At 49.0% G+C, this 20,001-nt stretch overlaps 1 long non-coding RNA gene across 1 annotated transcript; it reads left to right on the top strand.

Annotated features, from left to right (window-relative positions):
• Positions 1-8,187: 8,187 nt before the first annotated feature.
• On the top strand, positions 8,188-19,544 carry LOC140106677 (uncharacterized). Its single transcript, XR_011850834.1, has 3 exons — positions 8,188-8,314; positions 14,451-14,502; positions 19,424-19,544. It is a non-coding gene; the product is annotated as an uncharacterized lncRNA (long non-coding RNA).
• The last annotated feature ends 457 nt before the right edge of the window (positions 19,545-20,001 follow it).

Raw genomic sequence — 20,001 nt, 5'->3', positions numbered from 1 at the left:
CTCCCGTATGGCGCCGTGAGGTGTTTGAAATGTATGGGGAACGTATATATGTGCTGTATATACATCGGCTGTATATACGTCCTCCTTACCTTCGATTGAATGTAGCCTTAAACCGTTCCTAGAAAGGTTATAACAAATGTGCATTTCCCTTTCCCCCCCTAGAGATTGCATTGTTTATATTACAAGGATTGTGATTGGTCAGAATTGAATTTGCATTGTACCAGGGACTCGTCTATGCTCACATGTTTGGCGGGGGTATATGCCCGGGCAAGCTTGGCACTAAAATGATCTAATATGGGCCTGACCTTAAATAAACGATCATAACTGGGGTCATCTCTGGGTGGGCACTGTGTGTTGTCCGAGTAGTTCATAAACCTATGGATGACTTCAGAGCGCATCCTGCTCATCGCCATGCTGGACATCTGGGTGTGGTACAGAATGTCTGGACTCCAGGAGTCCCTGATTGAAGGCTTCTTTATAATCCCCATAAGAACTATTATGCCCCAATACTTGTCCATCTCTGCTGCAGTGACAGGGGTCCACCTCTAGGGTTGTGCATAAAATGAAGAGGGGTTTTGGGCATATGCTGTGCAGCGTAGAGATTGGTCTGGACTACAATTAAATTCAACAGCTCCTCATCAAAAAGAAAACTTTAAAAAGTCCACAGCTCTGAGCCCTGCCATGTCAAATTTAATTCCAGGTCCCAAGTCGGGGACCTGAGGGGTATAATTATCTGGGGCTACCCATGTGGGGTCAGTGGAAGCCGCAGACACGTTAATCGCAGAAGTCCCAGGCACAGGAACCCTATGGCGCCTTCTCGGGGGTCCTTCCAGGTCACTGGGAGATGAGCATGAGGATGATGATAGGTAAAAGGGGACATCATCCCCACGAGCTGACTCGGTGTCAGAGGCCGGCATGTTGTATGTCTCCAGCACGGTGCACGTCTTCTCAGAAACTGCACACACATAAATAAGTGTGCACCAGAAAAAAACTAGAGAACGTACACGGACAATCCGCACAGATGGCACACACAAAAAATAGATAAGTGCACCCAACTACAGGTAAAAAATAATACCAGGCACCAAAAAAAAAACCTATGTGCAACGTGCAAAATTGCGCTACAGATGCACCAAGCTGCCCTAAGACAACCTAACTACCGCTAAAGATACCGCTATTTACACGGCGCACTGAAAAGTGCATCCAGTGCAGAACAACGCTACCACAGCGCACTGAAAAGTGCGTTTGGGTTCAGAAGGGACAGACAGGGAAAAACGGAAGACAAGTGTGATCACGCATGGTGATGACACAGGGAACACACAGGGTGCAGGAGGGAACAGATAGGGATCAATAGAGATAAGATAGGAAAAATGTGTTTTGGTGCACACAGTAACGCTCTGCTCATCTCTCCAGCGGTACCAAACCAAAATGGTGCCGCTAGAGGAAGGAGCTAAAAACAAGTTTTTTAGCCCAAAAACGCTGCAATTGCAGCGATCAGTGGGCGGGACTGATCCGATTGGTTGGGTGACATTGGCTGGAGGTTCTCCTGCCTCAGTCACCTGCATCCCATCGTGATGTCACCACATCTCGTGACTTGGTGGCACGCGATAGCCCTGGTGCACTTGCGCCATACTAGAACAGTGCTGAGCGCTAATTGCCGGGAGCCAGCGCCGTATTAGCAAGGGGTTAATTACTTCATTTATTTGGTAATTTTGTATTTACTAACTTTTTGATGCAACAAAAAATTTCACAGTGACAGAATGCATTTTGTGAGACAGAATTAATTCCGTGTGACAGAATACATTTTGTGAATTTTGTATGACAAAATGCATTTTGTCTGACAAAATTAATTCTGTGTCACAGAATACATTTTGTGAATTTTGTATGACAAAAAGCATTTTGTGTGACAAAATTAAATCTGTGTGACAGAATGCATTTTGTGAATTTTGTATGACAAAATGCATTTTGTGAGACAAAATTATTTCTGTGTGACAGAATAAATTTTGTGAATTTTGTATGACAAAATGCATTTTGTCTGACAAAATTAATTCTGTGTGACAGAATGCATTTTGTTTGACAGAATTAATTCTGTGTTACAGAATACATTTTGTGAATTTTGTATGACAAAATGCATTTTGTGAGACAGAATAAATTCTATGTGACAGAATGCATTTTGTGAGACAAAATTAATTCTGTGTTACAGAATACATTTTGTGAATATTGTATGACAAAATGCATTTTGTGTGACAAAATTAATTCTGTGTAACAGAATGCCTTTTGTGAGACAAAATGAAGTCTTTGTTACAGAATACATTTTGTGAGACAAAATGAATTCTGTATGACAAAATAATATTGTGTGTGACACAAAATCGTATTTTGTGCGACAAAATGCCATTTTGTAGTCAAACAATTATATTTTGTGACACAAAATACATTCTGTTCACACAAAGTAAACTGCATCACAAAATTACTTTTGTGCATTCTGTGAAAGTCTAATTGATTTTGTGCACACAAAAATGATTTTTGTAATGACAAAAGGCAATTTGGGTCGATAAATATTACTTTTGTAAGCACAAAACAGATTTTGTGATGACAACATTGAATTCTGTGTCCATAGTATGAATTCTGTGATCACAAAATTAATTTTGTGCCACCGAACACATTTTGTTGCACAGAATACATTGTGAACAAACGGCGCCCCATAAGGATCCACGCTGACAACTAGGAGTGAGAGGATCCATACTGACAACTAGGAGTGAGATTATCTACACTGACAACTAGGAGTGAGATTATCCACACTGACAACTAGGAGTGAGAGGATCCACACTGACAACTAGGAGTGAGAGGATCCACACTGACAACTAGGAGTGAGAGGATCCACACTGACAACTAGGAGTGAGAGGATCCACACTGACAACTAGGAGTGAGAGGATCCACACTGACAACTAGGAGTGAGAGGATCCACACTGACAACTAGGAGTGAGAGGATCCACACTGACAACTAGGAGTGAGAGGATCCACGCTGACAACTAGGAGTGAGAGGATCCACGCTGACAACTAGGAGTGAGAGGATCCATACTGACAACTAGGAGTGAGATTATCCACACTGACAACTAGGAGTGAGAGGATCCACACTGACAACTAGGAGTGAGATTATCCACACTGACAACTAGGAGTGAGAGGATCCACACTGACAACTAGGAGTGAGAGGATCCACACTGACAACTAGGAGTGAGAGGATCCACGCTGACAACTAGGAGTGAGAGGATCCACACTGACAACTAGGAGTGAGAGGATCCACACTGACAACTAGGAGTGAGAGGATCCACACTGACACCTAGGAGTGAGAGGATCCACACTGACAACTAGGAGCGAGAGGATCCACACTGACAAGTAGGAGCGAGAGGATCCACACTGACAACTAGGAGTGAGAGGATCCACACTGACAACTAGGAGCGAGAGGATCCACACTGACAACTAGGAGTGAGAGGATCCACGCTGATAACTAGGAGTGACAGGATCCACACTGACAACTAGGAGGGAGAGGATCCACACTGACAACTAGGAGTGAGAGGATCCACACTGACAACTAGGAGTGAGAGGATCCACACTGACAACTAGGAGTGAGAGGATCCACACTGACAACTAGGAGTGAGAGGATCCACACTGACAACTAGGAGAAGAGGATCCACACTGACAACTAGGAGTGAGAGGATCCACACTGACAACTAGGAGTGAGAGGATCCACACTGACAACTAGGAGTGAGAGGATCCACACTGACAACTAGGAGTGAGAGGATCCACACTGACAACTAGGAGAAGAGGATCCACACTGACAACTAGGAGTGAGAAGATCCACACTGACAACTAGGACTGAGAGGATCCACACTGACAACTAGGAGCGAGAGGATCCACAATGACAACTAGGAGCGAGAGGATCCACACTGACAAGTAGGAGCGAGAGGATCCACACTGACAACTAGGAGCGAGAGGATCCACACTAACAACTAGGAGTGAGAGGATCCACACTGACAACTAGGAGTGAGAGGATCCACACTGACAACTAGGAGTGAGAGAATCCACGCTGACAACTAGGAGTGAGAGAATCCACGCTGACAACTAGGAGTGAGAGGATCCACACTGACAACTAGGAGTGAGATTATCCACACTGACAACTAGGAGTGAGAGGATCCACACTGACAACTAGGAGTGAGAGGATCCACACTGACAACTAGGAGTGAGAGGATCCACGCTGACAACTAGGAGTGAGAGGATCCATACTGACAACTAGGAGTGAGATTATCCACACTGACAACTAGGAGTGAGAGGATCCACACTGACAACTAGGAGTGAGATTATCCACACTGACAACTAGGAGTGAGAGGATCCACACTGACAACTAGGAGTGAGAGGATCCACACTGACAACTAGGAGTGAGAGGATCCACACTGACAACTAGGAGTGAGAGGATCCACACTGACAACTAGGAGCGAGAGGATCCACACTGACAACTAGGAGCGAGAGGATCCACACTGACAACTAGGAGCGAGAGGATCCACACTGACAAGTAGGAGCGAGAGGATCCACACTGACAACTAGGAGTGAGAGGATCCACACTGACAACTAGGAGCGAGAGGATCCACACTGACAACTAGGAGCGAGAGGATCCACGCTGATAACTAGGAGTGACAGGATCCACACTGACAACTAGGAGGGAGAGGATCCACACTGACAACTAGGAGAAGAGGATCCACACTGACAACTAGGAGTGAGAGGATCCACACTGACAACTAGGAGTGAGAGGATCCACACTGACAACTAGGAGTGAGAGGATCCACACTGACAACTAGGAGTGAGAGGATCCACACTGACAACTAGGAGTGAGAGGATCCACACTGACAACTAGGAGAAGAGGATCCACACTGACAACTAGGAGTGAGAAGATCCACACTGACAACTAGGACTGAGAGGATCCACACTGACAACTAGGAGCGAGAGGATCCACAATGACAACTAGGAGCGAGAGGATCCACACTGACAACTAGGAGTGAGAGGATCCACACTGACAACTAGGAGTGAGAGGATCCACACTGACAAGTAGGAGCGAGAGGATCCACACTGACAACTAGGAGCGAGAGGATCCACACTAACAACTAGGAGTGAGAGGATCCACGCTGACAACTAGGAGTGAGAGGATCCACACTGACAACTAGGAGCGAGAGGATCCACACTAACAACTAGGAGTGAGAGGATCCACACTGACAACTAGGAGTGAGAGGATCCGCACTGACAACTAGGAGTGAGAGGATCCACACTGACAACTAGGAGCGAGAGGATCCACACTGACAACTAGGAGTGAGAGGATCCACACTGACAACTAGGAGTGAGAGGATCCACACTGACAACTAGGAGTGAGAGGATCCACACTGACAACTAGGAGTGAGAGGATCCACACTGACAACTAGGAGTGAGAGGATCCACACTGACAACTAGGAGTGAGAGGATCCACACTGACAACCAGGAGTGAGAGGATCCATTTAGAGATAAGTCACTCGGGGGCAGCAATGACGGAGAGAGGGCTAGGTTACCATTATGAGAGGCGCCACCTACAGTCGGGTGATGTGTGGGGTAAGCTGTATAGAGTATCAGGATGGTCTCATTATTACTGGTCTGGGTCGTGTTCTTTGCAATCTGCTAATGTGATACCATGTATTAAATATATAAATAAAGGCCTATTTTTTTTTTTGGGGGGGGGGGGTTGTATGTTTCTATTGTATGTTTTTCTGGGGGGTACGGTACAGTGATACATGTGCAACATCCCCCACCGGGGCCTAGCCTTTTATCGGGGCCTGGAGTCAGCCGGGGCCCGCAGTACCTGAGTGGCTGGCGGTTGCGGCCTAGGCACGCTAGTGTCACGGTGCTTGGTATGGGGGAACCGGAGTGCTGTCCTACAGCCTGGCAGATCTCAAGCAGGGTGGTGTTGGCAAGAAATGATGAGGGAGAGGCTGCTATAGCGATCTCCCTGGGGCAACCCTTTGGTGTCTAGAGTATGAGTCTCTGTGTGGTGGACAGGGTGCCTGTGATGAGGGCAGCCGTAGTAGCAGGGACCAGACGGAGGCAGAGGTTGAACAAAAGCAACTTACAGTTCTTTATTGAAACTTGTCCTGGGTTGCTTCAGGTATCACCCTTGAAGGTAGGATGATACCCCTTTCCTCACTAAACTAGCTATTAGTTCCACTCTTCAGGCAGGGGCTAGGCTCACCTGCTCTTGGTCTGGTGTGCTGACTGCACAGACTCCTCTGTCTCTAATCTGAGAGAGTGAACTCTCTCCTCACACTGCACTCTCTACTGAGAGAGAACTAACTTCTTCTGGAAGTTTCCTGACAGGGTCTTGTTACTCCCCTGGTCAGGTGGTGGCTGCTCCTCCAATTACCTCTCAGCTCACAGAGACAAAGTATAACACCTGTGATTGGCTGACACATATGACATCACATAAAACAGTTAACTCCTGCCTTGCCAGGCAGGATCTTCCCCTGTGTCCTATAAGGACTATGTAGTGTGATGTAGTGACATGCTGTGGGGCTGACTAGACCCTACACAGGCTGCAAGCTACATGGTGGGACGTATTCGCAACCACTCCTCCGCCTTGCATCGGCGAGGGTGTTGCACATGTGTCCGTGCACTCTGCATTTTTATAGCGGCCTTATGCTATCTGAGATTCGTTAAAGGAAACCTACCTTAATGGATCTACCTAATAAGATCTTTATCCAGGGGAGGGGAGGCATATAGCAGGGCTGACTGTGTTTGTGAGATGTAGCAGAGCTGAGAGTGTCATTTGGGCAGATTTATTGAGCTGTCTAAAAGTCAGAATATTCCTATCACAGCTCGCCTTTAAAATATTCATAAGCAATGGTGAAATTAAAGCTGAGCTGTAATTGGTTGCCATGGGCAACTAGGAATATTCTGACTTTCAGACAGCTTGATAAATCTGCCCCATTGTGTGTGGATCTCATCATCTCTGATCTGTCTCATCTCTCTCTATGGGGGTCATTTAATAAGGGTCCGATTTGCGTTTTTCCTGACGTGTTACCCGAATATTTCCGATTTGCGCCAATTTCCCCTGAATTGCCCGTGATTTTGGCGCACGCAATCGGATTGTGGCGCATCGGCGCTGAAATCGGGGAGCGTGGCCGAACAAAAACCCGACGGATTTGGAAAAACCGCCTCATTTTTTTTAAAAAAATCAGTCGCTTAGCTTGTACTTACCTTCACTCAGCCCGGCTCGGTGAACTCCAGTGCGTTCCGATGCTTTTCAGCGCAGCAGCGCCACCTGGTGGACGGCGGAGGAACTACCTTAATGAATCCCGGCCGGACCCAAATCCACCGCAGAGAACGCGTCTGCTCAGAGAGTCCCCGCTCACAGTATCTCACAGCACAGAGGAATCATGAAGTGTCTGCTCAGAGAGTCTCCGCTCACAGTATCTCACAGCACAGAGGAATCATGAAGTGTCTGCTCAGAGAGTCCCCGCTCACAGTATCTCACAGCACAGAGGAATCATGAAGTGTCTGCTCAGAGAGTCCCCGCTCACAGTATCTCACAGCACAGAGGAATCATGAAGTGTCTGCTCAGAGAGTCTCCGCTCACATTCTGAAATCTTACACCGACCATCACTGTGTGATAGGAGCTAAAACACCATTAACACTGAGTAACATTGTACAGTAAGGGGTTAAAATGATCTTTATTGTGTAAAAATTGAAATGTGAGAACTTTATTTAATGGGAAAACCCTTTAAGGAGATCTCTTACTACACAAAACCTTGTGGGCTAAAGGACCGGGTTTTGCCATCCAGCATTTAGTTTGCTTTATATAGAAGATGCTAAATCCTAATGGGCTAAAGAAGCGGCTCCCTCTATCCACCAGGACCTACCTGCACCCCACATTACATCCATGTCACCCTGCACCCCACATTACCATACCTCCCAACCGTCCCGCTTTCGGCGGGACTGTCACGCTTTTTAACCCCAGTCCCGCCGCCCCGGGAGGATAGGGGAATGTCACGCTATACCCCGCATTGTCCCGGGCCAGGAGACTGAGTCCCTGGTCCGACTTGCCTGGCTGAGGGTAACCGCGAGGGGGGGGGGGGGCGGGGGGTTCGGGTGGGCAGGGCACACCAGCTGGCTGCAGCACACACTACCTCTGGGGATCATCACAGCAGTGAATGTGGTCAAGGACCTTCGATGAGGTCATGACCATGTGACGCCTATGTGGGAGGAGCTACTGAAGACCCCGGTAGAGGTTGCTGCCATGCATGCCAAGGTATGTATGAGAAGTTATACAGAAGCAGTGCAAGGAGGTGAGACAGGTATATAATGTGTGGGGGGGCAGTGTGACAGGTATATAATGTGTGGGGGGGGGCAGTGTGACAGGTATATAATGTGTGGGGGGGCAGTGTGACAGGTATATAATGTGTGGGGGGGGGCAGTGTGACAGGTATATAATGTGTGGGGGGGCAGTGTGACAGGTATATAATGTGTGGGGGGGCAGTGTGACAGGTATATAATGTGTGGGGGGGCAGTGTGACAGGTATATAATGTGTGGGGGGGCAGTGTGACAGGTATATAATGTGTGGGGGGGCAGTGTGACAGGTATATAATGTGTGGGGGGGCAGTGTGACAGGTATATAATGTGTGGGGGGGGCAGTGTGACAGGTATATAATGTGTGGGGGGCAGTGTGACAGGTATATAATGTGTGGGGGGCAGTGTGACAGGTATATAATGTGTGGGGGGGCAGTGTGACAGGTATATAATGTGTGTGGGGGCAGTGTGACAGGTATATAATGTGTGGGGGGGCAGTGTGACAGGTATATAATGTGTGGGGGGGCAGTGTGACAGGTATATAATGTGTGGGGGGGGCAGTGTGACAGGTATATAATGTGTGGGGGGGCAGTGTGACAGGTATATAATGTGTGGGGGGCAGTGTGACAGGTATATAATGTGTGGGGGGGCAGTGTGACAGGTATATAATGTGTGGGGGGGCAGTGTGACAGGTATATAATGTGTGGGGGCAGTGTGACAGGTATATAATGTGTGGGGGGCAGTGTGACAGGTATATAATGTGTGGGGGGGCAGTGTGACAGGTATATAATGTGTGGGGGGGCAGTGTGACAGGTATATAATGTGTGGGGGGGCAGTGTGACAGGTATATAATGTGTGGGGGGGCAGTGTGACAGGTATATAATGTGTGGGGGGGGCAGTGTGACAGGTATATAATGTGTGGGGGGCAGTGTGACAGGTATATAATGTGTGGGGGGCAGTGTGACAGGTATATAATGTGTGGGGGGGCAGTGTGACAGGTATATAATGTGTGTGGGGGCAGTGCGACAGGTATATAATGTGTGGGGGGGCAGTGTGACAGGTATATAATGTGTGGGGGGGCAGTGTGACAGGTATATAATGTGTATATATGTGATCTAGTGAAAGGGGGTTGCTTTAAAATTTTTCTTTTTTTTTCAATTTTTTTAAAAAAATGTTACCATTATTTTAGACTCTCTAATATAATATACTGGAATACTAGTGTATAGCAATATTACTGCTGATCTCTAATAGCCTCTCATCTGCTATTAGAGATCATTACACATGGCAGGCCTACTAGTCTCAATGGGACTTTAGGCTACCATGACAGCCGATCACCAAGAGGAGGAGTTTGGGAAATCAGGAGGCTGCTGGAGGAGGAGGCTGGGGACAGGAGGAGGCTGGGGACAGGAGGAGGAGGAGGCTGGGGACAGGAGGAGGAGGAGGCTGGGGACAGGAGGAGGAGGAGGCTGGGGGACAGGAGGAGGCTGGAGCAGGCTGGGGAGCAGAAGGAGGAGGCTGGAGGACAGCAGGAAGATAGAGGATGGAGGGGCTGGGGGACAGGAGGATGCTCGAGGCGGCTGGGGGACAGGAGGATGCTCAAGGCAGCTGGGGGGCAGGAGGAGGCTGGAGGACAAGAGGAGTATGCTGGAGGAGGAGGCTGGAGGACAGGAGGAGTATGCTGGAGGAGGAGGCTGGAGGACAGGAGGAGTATGCTGGAGGAGGAGGCTGGGGGACAGGAGGAGTATGCTGGAGGAGGAGGCTGGGGGACAGGAGGAGGAGGCTGGGGACAGGAGGAGGAGGAGGCTGGGGGACAGGAGGAGGCTGGAGCAGGCTGGGGAGCAGAAGGAGGAGGCTGGAGGACAGCAGGAAGATAGAGGATGGAGGGGCTGGGGGACAGGAGGATGCTCGAGGCGGCTGGGGGACAGGAGGAAGCTGGAGGACAAGAGGAGTATGCTGGAGGAGGAGGCTGGAGGACAGGAGGAGTATGCTGGAGGAGGAGGCTGGGGGACAGGAGGAGTATGCTGGAGGAGGAGGCTGGGGGACAGGAGGAGGAGGCTGGGGGACAGGAGGAGGAGGCTGGGGGACAGGAGGAGGAGGCTGGGAAATCAGGAGCAGGCTGGAGCAGAAGGAGGAGGCTGGAGGACAGCAGGAAGATAGAGGATGGAGGGGCTGGGGGACAGGAGGAGGATGCTGGAGCAGGCTGGGGAACAGGAGGAGACTGGGGGACACGTGGAGGAGGCTGGAGGACAGGGGGGCTACAGGAGGAGGCTGGAGGACAGGGGGGCTACAGGAGGAGGCTGGAGGACAGGGGGGCTACAGGAGGAGGCTGGAGGACAGGGGGGCTACAGGAGGAGGCTGGAGGACAGGGGGGCTACAGGAGGAGGCTGGAGGACAGGGGGGCTACAGGAGGAGGCTGGAGGACAGGGGGGCTACAGGAGGAGGCTGGAGGGCAGGGGGGCTACAGGAGGAGGCTGGAGGGCAGGGGGGCTACAGGAGGAGGCTGGAGGGCAGGGGGGCTACAGGAGGAGGCTGGAGGGCAGGGGGGCTACAGGAGGAGGCTGGAGGATACAGGAGGAGGCAGGGGGCTACAGGAGGAGGCTGGAGGACAGGAGGAGGCTGGAGGACAGGGGGGCTACAGGAGGAGGCTGGGGGGCTACAGGAGGAGGCTGGAGGACAGGAGGAGGCTGGAGGACAGGAGGAGGCGACAGGAGGAGGCTAGAGGACAGGAGGAGGCTAGAGGACAGGAGGAGGCTACAAGAGGAGGCTGGAGGACAGGAGGAGGCTGGAGGACAGGAGAAGGCTGGAGGATAAGGGGATACAGGAGGAGGCTGGAGGACAAGGGGATACAGGAGGAGGCTGGAGGACAAGGGGATACAGGAGGAGGCTGGAGGACAAGGGGATACAGGAGGAGGCTGGAGGACAGGGGGATACAGGAGGAGGCTGGAGGACAGGAGGCTACAGGAGGAGGACAGGGGGCTGGAGGCTACAGGAGGAGACTGGAGGACAGTCTATATGTTTTACATGTTACAGAGTTGCATTAGGGGATATTATATTGGTCCACGGGAAGGGGGGCAAATTAAGGGGCGTTGTAGCATTTGGGGACCATCAAGTTCGATATTATACTATGCTTGAGGGTGGGACAATGGGCGTGGCTTAGAAAAAGGGGGAGGAGCTTTGTGTCCCTCTTTCTCTTCTCCAAAAGTTGGGAGGTATGCATTACATCCATGTCACCCTGCACCCCACACTAAATCCATGTCACCCTGCACCCCACATTACATCCATGTCACCCTGCACCCCACATTACATTAATGTCACCCTGCACCCCACATTACACCCATGTCACCCCTTCATCCCACATAACATCCATGTCACCCTGCACCTCACATTACATCCATGTCACCCTGCACCCCACATTACACCCATGTCCCCCTGCACCCCACATTACACCCATGTCACCCCCTCATCCCACATAACATCCATGTCACCCTGCACCCCACATTACATCCATGTCACCCTACACCCCACATTACATCCATGTCACCCTGCACCCCTCATTACTTCCATGTCACCCTGCACCCCACACTACATCCATGTCACCCTGCACCCCCACATAACATCCATGTCACACTGCACCTCACATTACATCCATGTCACCCTGCACCCCCACATAACATCCATGTCACCCTGCACCCCACATTACACCCATGTGACCCTGCACCTCACATTACATCCATGTCACACTGCACCTCACATTACATCCATGTCACCCTGCACCCCCACATAACATCCATGTCACCCTGCACCCCACATTACATCCATGTCACCCTGCACCCCACATTACATCCATGTCCCCCTGCACCCCCACATAACATCCATGTCACCCTGCACCCCCACACTACATCCATGTCACCCTGCACCCCCATACTACATCCATGTTGCCCTGCACCCAACATTACATCCATGTCGCCCTGCACCCCACATTACATCCATGTCGCCCTGCACCCCACATTACATCCATGTCACCCTGCACCCCCACACTACATCCATGTCACCCTGCACCTCACAGTGCATCCATGTCACCCTGCACCCCCATATTACATCCATGTCACCCTGCACCCCCACACTACATCCATGTCAACCTGCACCCCACATTACATCCATGTCACCCTGCACCCCACATTACATCCATGTCACCCTGCATCCCCACACTACATCCATGTCACCCTGCACCTCACAGTACATCCATGTCACCCTGCACCCCCATATTACATCCAGGTCACCCTGCACCCCCACATTACATCCATGTCACCCTGCACCCCCACACTACATCCATGTCACCCTGCACCCCACATTAAATCCATGTCACCCTGCACCCCCACACTACATCCATGTCGCCCTGCACCCCACATTACATCCATGTCACCCTGCACCCCCACACTACATCCATGTCACCCTGCACCCCCACATTACATCCATATCATGCTGCTCCCCCCTTCAGCTTCCCCTGCACCCACCTCCTCCTCTCCCTGCACCCCACCTCCTCTCCCTGCACCCCAACTTCTCCTCCTCTCCCTGCATCCCAACTCCTCCTCTTCCTGCTCCCCTCCTTCTCCTCTCCCTGCTCCCCTCATTCTCCTCTCCCTGCTCCCCACCTCCTCCTCTCCCTGCTCCCCACCTTCTCCTCTCCCTGCTCCCCTCCTTCTCCTCTCCCTGCTCCCCTCCTTCTTCTCTTTCTGCCCCCCACCTTCTCCTCTCCCTGCTCCCCTCCTTCTCCTCTCCCTGCTCCCCACCTCCTCCTCTCCCTGCTCCCCTCATTCTCCTCTCCCTGCTCCCCTCATTCTCCTCTCCCTGCTCCCCACCTTCTCCTCTCCCTGCTCCCCACCTCCTCCTCTCCCTGCTCCCCTCCTTCTCCTCTCCCTGCTCCCCTCATTCTCCTCTTCCTGCTCCCCACCTTCTCCTCTTCCTGCTCCCCACCTTCTCCTCTCCCTGCACCCCACCTTCTCCTCTCCCTGCTCCCCACCTCCTCCTCTCCCTGCAAACCACCTCCTCCTCTCCCTGCACCCCACTTCCTCCTCTCCCTGTTCCCCACCTTTTGCTCTCCCTGCCCCCCACCTCCTCCTCTCCCTGCGCCCCACCTCCTCCTCTCCCTTCACGCGGCCCGGCTTGGTGAACTCCAGTGCATTCAGCGCAGCAGTGGCACCTGGTGGACGTCGGAGGAACTGCCTTAGTGAATCCCGGCAGAGCCGAATCCTCCACAGAGAACGCGCCGCTGGATCGCGATTGGACCGGGTAAGTAAATCTGCCCCAATCTATCTTCTATGCAATGGCTTCCCAGAAACAGGCTTTTAAAGGTGTTGTCCAGGATAAGAAAAACATGGCTTATTTTACCAAAAAGAGCTCCACACCTGAGCATGGCCAGTGCTGGTATTGCAGCTCAGCTTCATAGAAATGAATGGAGCTTAGTTGCAACTACTACGCATGGTCCATTAGGAAGCTGGTTGTGAAACAAAGTTGCCATGTTTTTCAAACCCATTTAAAGGAACCTGTCAGCAGAAATTGAGCTAGTATTCGGTGTACAGTATGCTGTCAAACAGGTAGTGTGTTATTAGGTCAGTTTCTGCTGACAGGTTCCTTGTAAGTAGTCCCTATACAGTAAAAGCTAAGTCTCGTAAAATGTTTGTGCAGTTTCTTGAGGTTTATCTTGAAGGTCATGTCATATCTATAGCATGGCCTTCGAGTAACACAACCGAATACCTACAAGCTCTAGGTCCCAAAACTGGAACCTCTACCCCCTTATGGTTACTGGAAGGGCATGTATTTGTAATAGAATTCCCTGTGACTACTTCACTACTTGCAGTTCCATCCGGGTAATGTGGTAGTCACCCAGACAGGAAGTCATGTGATCGCTAGGCAACCTGACAACCAGATGGCAAAATCCAGTATGAATTAGGGGAAGAGATGGGAACATGGAAGGGCATAAAGATAAATTCAGACATATAGATCACATAGATATTGTACTACGGCTTCAATATTGCAAATAATAAATGTTCTCCAGGTACAATAATAACCTTCTAAATCTTTGTGTTCAATCTGTTAGTGTCCAGAGTCTGAGCCTGTGGCGAACTAAGACTGCAGCGTGTAATGAACAGGTTGGTACCAGACTAGTGAGCTGAGGTTTGAGTATTAGATCAGTGAGTAGTAGTTGTCAGGTAGATTAGTTAGTAGAAGTATTGTAGTAAATTAGAAAGTATTGGTGTAGTGGATGAGTAACTAGTAGTACTGCATTGTGGTAATTTAATGAATAGTAGTGTTGTAGCAAACTAGTGAGCAGAAGTTTTTTATTAGATTAAGGGGTATTGTAGTTTATTAGAGAGTAGTATTGGTGTAGTAGGTTAATTACCGGTAGTACTAGTATTATAGTAGAATAATATTTTAGTAGACTGATCGGTAATACTATTGTTGTAGATAAGTAACTAGTAGTATTTTAGTAGTAATTTTTATGTAATAGTGAGTAGTAATGTAGTAGATCAGTGAGTAGCGATGTAGTAAATCAGTGAGTAGTGGTGATGTAGTAAATCAGTGAGTAGTGGTGATGTAGTAAATCAATGAGTAGTGGTGTATTTGTGTCTTAAACTGGTAAGTGATAATACTTTGGAAGAATAGCAGACTGGTGAGCAGGAGCTGAACTGGAAGGTCAGGGTTCCATAGCTGATGTTATGCTCCCCTTAGTGCTTTCTCAACATAATATAACCTCCTTATTATCCAACATTTATACAGCTCACAGTAATAGTGTCCTGCTAGTAATAGTGTCCTGCTAGTAATAGTGTCCTGCTAGTAATAGTGTCCTCCTAGTAATAGCGCCCTCCTAGTAATAGCGCCCTCCTAGTAGTAGTGCCCTGCTAGTAATAGTGTCCTGCTAGTAATAGTGTCCTGCTAGTAATAGTGTCCTGCTAGTAATAGTGTCCTGCTAGTAGTAGTGCCCTGCTAGTAGTAGTGCCCTGCTAGTAATAGTGTCCTCCTAGTAATAGTGCCCTGCTAGTAATAGTGTCCTGCTAGTAATAGTGTCCTCCTAGTAATAGTGCCCTGCTAGTAGTAGCGCCCTGCTAGTAATAGTGTCCTGCTAGTAATAGTGTCCTGCTAGTAATAGTGTCCTGCTAGTAATAGTGTCCTCCTAGTAATAGTGCCCTGCTAGAAATAGCGTCCTGCTAGTAATAGTGTCCTGCTAGTAATAGTGTCCTGCTAGTAATAGTGTCCTGCTACTAATAGCGTCCTGCTAGTAATGGCGCCCTGTTAGTAATAGTGTCCTGCTAGTAATAGTGCCCTGCTAGTCATAGTGCCCTGTTGGTAATAGCGCCCTGCTAGTAATAGTGCCCTGCTAGTAATAGTGTCCTGCTAGTAATAGTGCCCTGCTAGTAATAGTGCCCTGCTAGTAGTAGTGCCCTGCTAGTAATAGTGTCCTGCTAGTAATAGTGTCCTGCTAGTAATAGCGCCCTCCTAGTAATAGCGCCCTCCTAGTAGTAGTGCCCTGCTAGTAATAGTGTCCTGCTAGTAATAGTGGCCTGCTAGTAATAGTGCCCTGCTGGTAATAGTGTCCTGCTAGTAATAGTGCCCTGCTAGTAATAGTGTCCTGCTAGTAATAGTGTCCTGCTAGTAGTGGTGCCCTGCTAGTAATAGTGTCCTGTTAGTAATAGTGTCCTGTTAGTAATAGCGTCCTGCTAGTAATAGTGTCCTGCTAGTAGTGGTGCCCTGTTAGTAATAGTGTCCTGCTAGTATTAGTGTCCTGCTAGTAATAGTGTCCTGCTAGTAATAGTGCCCTGTTAGTAATAGTGCCCTGTTAATAATAGTGCCCTGCTAGTAATAGTGTCCTGCTAGTAATAGTGTCCTGCTAGTAATAGTATCCTGCTAGTAATATTGTCCTGCTAGTAGTGGTGTCCTGCTAGTAATAGTGTCCTGCTAGTAATAGTGTCCTGCTAGTAATAGTGTCCTGCTACTAATAGCGTCCTGCTAGTAATGGCGCCCTGTTAGTAATAGTGTCCTGCTAGTAATAGTGCCCTGCTAGTAATAGTGCCCTGCTAGTCATAGTGCCCTGTTGGTAATAGCGCCCTGCTAGTAATAGTGCCCTGCTAGTAATAGTGTCCTGCTAGTAATAGTGCCCTGCTAGTAATAGTGCCCTGCTAGTAGTAGTGCCCTGCTAGTAATAGTGTCCTGCTAGTAATAGTGTCCTGCTAGTAATAGCGCCCTCCTAGTAATAGCGCCCTCCTAGTAGTAGTGCCCTGCTAGTAATAGTGTCCTGCTAGTAATAGTGGCCTGCTAGTAATAGTGCCCTGCTGGTAATAGTGTCCTGCTAGTAATAGTGCCCTGCTAGTAATAGTGTCCTGCTAGTAATAGTGTCCTGCTAGTAGTGGTGCCCTGCTAGTAATAGTGTCCTGTTAGTAATAGTGTCCTGTTAGTAATAGCGTCCTGCTAGTAATAGTGTCCTGCTAGTAGTGGTGCCCTGTTAGTAATAGTGTCCTGCTAGTATTAGTGTCCTGCTAGTAATAGTGTCCTGCTAGTAATAGTGCCCTGTTAGTAATAGTGCCCTGTTAGTAATAGTGCCCTGTTAATAATAGTGCCCTGCTAGTAATAGTGTCCTGCTAGTAATAGTGTCCTGCTAGTAATAGTGTCCTGCTAGTAATAGTATCCTGCTAGTAATATTGTCCTGCTAGTAATAGTGTCCTGCTAGTAGTGGTGTCCTGCTAGTAATAGTGTCCTGCTAGTAATAGTGTCCTGCTAGTAATAGTGCCCTGTTAGTATTAGTGCCCTGTTACTATTATTGCCCTGTTAATAATAGTGCCCTGTTAGTAATGGTGCCCTGCTAGTAATAGTGGCCTGCTAGTAATAGTGCCCTGCTGGTAATAGTGTCCTGCTAGTAATAGTGCCTTGCTAGTAATAGTGTCCTGCTAGTAGTGGTGCGCTGCTAGTAATAGTGTCCTGTTAGTAATAGTGTCCTGTTAGTAATAGCGTCCTGCTAGTAATAGTGTCCTGCTAGTAATAGTGTCCTGCTAGTAATAGTGTCCTGCTAGTAGTGGTGCCCTGTTAGTAATAGCGCCCTGCTAGTATTAGTGCCCTGTTAGTATTAGTGCCCTGTTAATAATAGTGCCCTGTTAGTAATGGTGCCCTGCTAGTAATAGTGGCCTGCTAGTAATAGTGCCCTGCTGGTAATAGTGTCCTGCTAGTAATAGTGCCCTGCTAGTAATAGTGTCCTGCTAGTAGTGGTGCCCTGCTAGTAATAGTGTCCTGCTAGTAATAGTGTCCTGCTAGTAATAGTGTCCTGCTAGTAGTGGTGCCCTGTTAGTAATAGCGCCCTGCTAGTATTAGTGTCCTGCTAGTAATAGTGTCCTGCTAGTAATAGTGCCCTGTTAGTAATAGTGCCCTGTTAGTAATAGTGCCCTGTTAATAATAGTGCCCTGTTAGTAATAGTGTCCTGCTAGTAATAGTGTCCTGCTAGTAATAGTATCCTGCTAGTAATGGCGCCCTGCTAGTAATAGTGTCCTGCTAGTAATAGTGTCCTGCTAGTAATAGTGCCCTGCTAGTAATGGCGCCCTGCTAGTAATGGCGCCCTGCTAGTAATAGTGTCCTGCTAGTAATAGTGTCCTGCTAGTAATAGTGTCCTGCTAGTAATAGTGTCCTGCTAGTAATAGTGTCCTGCTAGTAATGGCGCCCTGCTAGTAATGGCGCCCTGCTAGTAATAGTGTCCTGCTAGTAATAGTGCCCTGCTAGTAATAGTGCCCTGCTAGTAATGGCGCCCTGCTAGTAATAGTGTCCTGCTAGTAATAGTGTCCTGCTAGTAATAGTGCCCTGCCAGTAATAGTGTCCTGCTAGTAATAGTGTCCTGCTAGTAGTGGTGCCCTGCTAGTAATAGTGTCCTGCTAGTAGTGGTGCCCTGCTAGTAATTGTGTCCTGCTAGTAATAGTGCCCTGCTAGTAATGGTGCCCTGCTAGTAATAGTGTCCTGCTAGTAATGGCGTCCTGCTAGTAATAGTGTCCTGCTAGTAGTAGCGTCCTGCTAGTATTAGTGTCCTGCTAGTAATAGCGCCCTGCTAGTAGTAGCGCCCTGCTAGTAATAGCGCCCTGCTAGTAGTAGCGCCCTGCTAGTAATAGCGCCCTGCTAGTAATAGTGCCCTGCTAGTAATGGCGCCCTGCTAGTAATGGCGCCCTGCTAGTAGTCGCGTCCTGCTAGTATTAGTGTCCTGCTAGTAATGACGCCCTGCTAGTAGTAGTGCCCTGCTAGTAATAGCGCCCTGCTAGTAGTAGCGCCCTGCTAGTAATGGTGCCCTGCTAGTAATAGCGTCCTGCTAGTAATAGTGCCCTGCTAGTAGTAGCGCCCTGCTAGTAATGGTGCCCTGCTAGTAATAGTGTCCTGCTAGTAATAGTGTCCTGCTAGTAATGGCGTCCTGCTAGTAATAGTGTCCTGCTAGTAGTAGCGTCCTGCTAGTATTAGTGTCCTGCTAGTAATAGCGCCCTGCTAGTAGTAGCGCCCTGCTAGTAATAGCGCCCTGCTAGTAGTAGCGCCCTGCTAGTAATAGCGCCCTGCTAGTAATAGTGCCCTGCTAGTAATGGCGCCCTGCTAGTAATGGCGCCCTGCTAGTAGTCGCGTCCTGCTAGTATTAGTGTCCTGCTAGTAATGACGCCCTGCTAGTAGTAGTGCCCTGCTAGTAATAGCGCCCTGCTAGTAGTAGCGCCCTGCTAGTAATGGTGCCCTGCTAGTAATAGCGTCCTGCTAGTAATAGTGCCCTGCTAGTAATAGTGCCCTGCTAGTAGTAGCGCCCTGCTAGTAATGGTGCCCTGCTAGTAATAGTGTCCTGCTAGTAATAGTGCCCTGCTAGTAATAGCGTCCTGCTAGTAATGGCGTGGCACCCGGCTAGTAAAAATGCTCATCTTTGGCAGCATCTTGTATTGGTTCAGCTTTTTATAGCGCCCTCTTTTTGCCAAATTATAAAAGTGCCTCCCTTGGTGTATATAATGTTATTAGTGACCAGTATGACAGGATATAACATGTAATATATTCTAATCATCCTGTATTATATTGCAGGCTGCGTATTCAACATGTCCAGAAGGGCGGCGCCATACACTGCCTTATACATACACCGTGTGACCTCATCCCTGGATTCAGGGGCTTCAAACTTTTGTTTTAAGTAAAAATCAATGATATCAGCAAGAAACCCCTTGTCCCCGTTTCTGTGTTTTTGGATAAAATTTCTTCACTTTCTCACTCCATATCTGGTCTATTAGTGCTAGTGGAACTAGTCAGATAGCCTGCGCTCTTCTAGATTTACAATACCAGGCCTGTCACATTGCTGAGGTGTTGTTGGCACACCCACCTATGCACCCGCACAGACTGGTAACACTGGATGTATAGATTATGAGGTGCCTACTGGACCAGGGTCTGGGGCAAAAGGTTAAGGCAGGTGTAGAAGAAACATGGGGTAGCAGCCATGGCAACTGTTATGGGGCCTGTAGTGTCAGGGGGCCGCCGAGCATCCAGAGTTTGGAGTCAGTCTACATCCATGTAAGATCTGTGCTTACTTCTCTAAGATGTTTGGAACAACCTCCCTGCAGAATTCCTGTAAATACCATAACAATTGTATAGAAGTGCCCCTAGAAGAAGTG

The sequence above is a fragment of the Engystomops pustulosus genome, chromosome 11, assembly GCF_040894005.1.
Source record: "Engystomops pustulosus chromosome 11, aEngPut4.maternal, whole genome shotgun sequence".
NCBI classification, from domain to species: Eukaryota; Metazoa; Chordata; class Amphibia; order Anura; family Leptodactylidae; genus Engystomops; species Engystomops pustulosus.
The sequence above is the reverse complement of the archived record's forward strand: the minus strand, read 5'-3'. Positions and strand labels throughout refer to the sequence as shown.